At 41.3% G+C, this 4,143-nt stretch overlaps 1 non-coding gene across 1 annotated transcript; it reads right to left on the bottom strand.

The window, feature by feature from the left end:
• Nucleotides 1-264: 264 nt before the first annotated feature.
• Nucleotides 265-377, bottom strand: LOC128646346 (U5 spliceosomal RNA). Its single transcript, XR_008400290.1, has one exon. It is a non-coding gene; the product is annotated as a U5 spliceosomal RNA (small nuclear RNA).
• Between the last annotated feature and the right edge of the window lie 3,766 nt (nucleotides 378-4,143).

Here is a 4,143-nt window from a genome sequence, read left to right as displayed (position 1 = left end):
TAGAGGAGAGAAAATCCCCAACATGGTACTCCGAGGAGTCCTTTTAACCTCCAGTCCCGTTGGGAATGGAGAACCCTAGCTCCGACGCCAAAGGACCTCCGGAACCCCCAGAGAAATCTTTAACAGGATCCCTTCTGGAACCCCGCCAACAATCAGGAACAGGACAATGAGGACTGAGTACAATCCCTCTGATGCCCCACCCAAAGGAAGAAATGAGAACCAGCCTGATGTCAAGGAACGAAAGGCCTCCTCTACCATGCTCTAGCCCTGTAAGGGACAGAGTCTCAAATTTTTTTTGAAAACTCATGGATGATCCTCTCCACAGAAAACTTTAGTAAAGCAAAAGCTTTATTTGATCTGAGGAGAAACCAGAGTAGAACTAACTCCTCATCCGAGAAAGCAACTCACCACCCAACCAGGACCGACAGTCATACCGGCACCATGTGGATGATATAGACCTTAAGGAACAGAAATTAATGCCCAAACAGGACCAGCCTGCTACATAGGGCACTCAGAACTGACACAGGCCACAGAAAAATCAAAACCCCAAAAGGAATCGACAAAAGAAACTATAGACATAACAATGTACTAACACATTAACATGCAACTTCTGCGACCACAAAATCGCTAGTATCAAATTCCAGAGAAGAAATGTTTCCCAAAGGAAAAGTTATAATAGACATGAGTTTCTCAAAAGAAATAAAATACATCCTAACCAGATCAAAGAAAAAGAGGGCAGAACCCGCAGGTGAATGCCCAAGAAGAATGGGCACACTAACAGGACCAGCCAATCAGAGACCCCATTCTCCCGAAGCTCAGAACTGGAATAAGATACCCAAAAAAGAAAGTAAATAGGAGACAACAAGGAGATTGACTTCTTCCCCCCACATCTATCCCAGCTTGCCGTCTGGAACAGAAGACGTCTGGAACAGAAGACAGAGGATCCCTCAACCCATTAGAATTGGGATCCTCCAGCACCGCCAAAACATGCTGCAGAAGGACACGAAGGCCGCCAGTCTATAACGAAAAACATAATTTATGTAAGAACTTACCTGATAAATTCATTTATTTCATAATGGCAAGAGTGCATGACCTAGCGACGTATGGGATATACATTCCTACCAGGAGGGGCAAAGTTTCCCAAACCTCAAAATGCCAATAAATACACCTTCCACCACACATACTTCAGTTTAACATATAGCCAAGTAGTGAGGTGTAAAAAGGAGTAAAAAAGCATACAAAAAGAGGAACTGGAAAATAATGTGCTTTTATACAAAAAATAGGGTGGGCCTCACGGACTCTTGCCATTATGAAAGAAATTAATTTATCAGGTAAGTTCTTACATAAATTATGTTTTCTTTCATGTAAATGGCAAGAGTCCATGAGCTAGTGGCGTATGGGATAAAATATCCAAGATGTGAAAGTCCACAGAAGAGTCACTAAAGAGAAGGAGGGATAAAATGAGACAGTTGCCTGAAGAAATTTTCTACCAAAGACTGCTTCAGAAGAAGCAAATACATTGAAATGGTAAAATTTAGAAATTGTATGCAAAGAAGACCAAGTTGCTGCTTTGCAAATATAACCAACTGAAGCTTAATTCTTAAAAGCCCAAGAAGTGGCAACTGATCTAGTAGGATGAGCTGTAATTCTCTGAGGCAGAGACTGTCTCCAAATAAGCCTTGTGAATCAAAAGCTTTAACCAAGATGCCAAAGAAATGGCAGAGGCTTTCTAACCTTTCCTAGAACCAGAAAAGACAACAAATAGACTAGAAGTCTTCCTAAAATCCTTAGTAGCCTCAACATAGTATTTCAAAGCCCTTACCACATCCAAAGAGTGTAACGATTTTTCAAGCAAATTCTTAGGATTTGGACACAAGGAAGGAACAACAATTTCCCTACTAATGTTGTTAGAATTCACAAACTTAGGAAGAAATTTTAACGAAGTCTGCAAAACAGCTTTATCCTGATGGAAAATCAGAAAAAGGAGACTCACAAGAGAGAGCAGACAATTCAGAAACTCTTCTAGCAGAAGAGATAGTCAAAAGGAACAATACTTTCCAAGAAAGTAATTTAATATCCAAAGAATACCTAGACTCAAAAGGAGGAGCCTGCAAAACCAAATTAAGACTCCATGGAGGAGAAATAGACTTAACAGGCTTGATACGGACCAAAGCCTGAACAAAACAGTGAATATCAGGAAGTTTAGCAATCTTTCTATGAAATAAAACAGAAAGTGCAGAGATTTGACTCTTCAAAGTACTTGCAGACAAACCTTTATCCAAACCGTCCTGAAGAAACTGTAAAATTCTAGGAATTCTAAAAGAATGCCAAGAGAATTTATGAGAAGAACACCATGAAAAGTAAATTTATGCTTACCTGATAAATTGATTTCTTCTATGATACGACGAGTCCACAGATTCATCCTTTACTTGTGGGATATTATCCTCCTGCTAACAGGAAGTGGCAAAGAGCACCACAGCAGAGCTGTCTATATAGCTCCTCCCTTGACTCCACCCCCCAGTCATTCGACCGAAGGTATAGGAAGAAAAGGGAGAAACTAAAAGGTGCAGAGGTGACTGAAGTTTTAAATCAAAAAATATAATCTGTCTTAAAATGACAGGGCGGGCCGTGGACTCATCGTATCATAGAAGAAATCAATTTATCAGGCAAGCATAAATTTACTTTTCTTCTATAAGATACGACGAGTCCAAAGATTCATCCTTTACTTGTGGGATACAATACCAAAGCTACAGGACACGGATGAACGGGAGGGACAAGACAGATGCCTAAACAGAAGGCACCACTGCTTGAAGAATTTTCTCCCAAATATAGCCTCCGAAGAAGCAAAAGTATCAAATTTGGAAAAGGTATGAAGGGAAGACCAAGTCGCAGCCTTACAAATCTGTTCAACAGAAGCATCGTTTTTAAAAGCCCATGTGGAAGCCACCGCTCTAGTAGAATGAGCTGTAATCCTTTCAGGAGGTTGCTGTCCAGCAGTCTCGTATGCCAACCGGATGATGCTTTTCAGCCAAAAAGAAACAGAGGTAGCCGTAGCTTTAGGACCTCTACGTTTTCCAGAATAGACAATAAACAGAGAAGATGTTTGACGGAAATCTTTGGTCGCTTGCAAGTAAAACTTTAAAGCACGAACCACGTCCAAGTTGTGTAACAGACGCTCCTTCTTAGAAGAAGGGTTAGGACACAGAGAAGGAACAACAATTTCCTGATTAATATTCTTATTAGTAACAACCTTAGGAAGGAATCCAGGTTTGGTACGCAAAACCACCTTATCAGAATGGAAAACAAGATAAGGCGAGTCGCATTGCAATGCAGATAGTTCAGAAACTCTTCGAGCTGAAAAGATAGCAACTAAAAACAGAACTTTCCAAGATAGAGGCTTAATATCTATGGAATGCATAGGTTCAAACGGAACCCCTTAAAGAACTTTAAGAACTAAATTCAAACTCCATGGCGGAGCAATAAGTTTAAACACAGGCTTGATTCTAACCAAAGCCTGACAAAATGACTGAACGTCTGGAACATCTGCCAGACGCTTGTGCAGAAAAATTGATAAAGCAGATATCTGTCCCTTTAGGGAACTAGCTGATAACCCCTTCTCCAATCCTTCTTGGAGAAAGGACAAAATCCTAGGAATCCTGATCCTACTCCATGAGTAGCCTTTGGATTCGCACCAATAAAGATATTTACGCCATATCTTATGGTAAATTTTCCTAGTGACAGGCTTTCGAGCCTGAATCAAGGTATCTATGACCGACTCAGAGAATCCCCGCTTAGATAAAATAAAGCATTCAATCTCCAGGCAGCCAGCCGCAGAGAAACTAGATTTGGATGCTGGAACGGACCTTGAATGAAAAGGTCCTGTCTCAGTGGCAGTTTCCACGGTGGCAGAGATGACATTTCCACCAGGTCTGCATACCAAGTCCTGCATGGCCACGCAGGTGCTATCAAAATTACCGAAGCCCTCTCCTGTTTGATTCTGGCAATCAGACGAGGAAGGAGAGGAAGAGGAGGAAACACATAAGCCAGGTTGAATGACCAAGGTACTGCTAGAGCATCTATCAGTACTGCTTGGGGATCCCTTGATCTGGACCAGTAACAAGGAAGTTTGGCATTCTGACGAGA

The sequence above is a fragment of the Bombina bombina genome, chromosome 1, assembly GCF_027579735.1.
Source record: "Bombina bombina isolate aBomBom1 chromosome 1, aBomBom1.pri, whole genome shotgun sequence".
In the NCBI taxonomy this organism is placed as follows: domain Eukaryota; kingdom Metazoa; phylum Chordata; class Amphibia; order Anura; family Bombinatoridae; genus Bombina; species Bombina bombina.
Note: the sequence above shows the minus strand (reverse complement) of the source record. Positions and strands in the feature narration are given on the sequence as shown.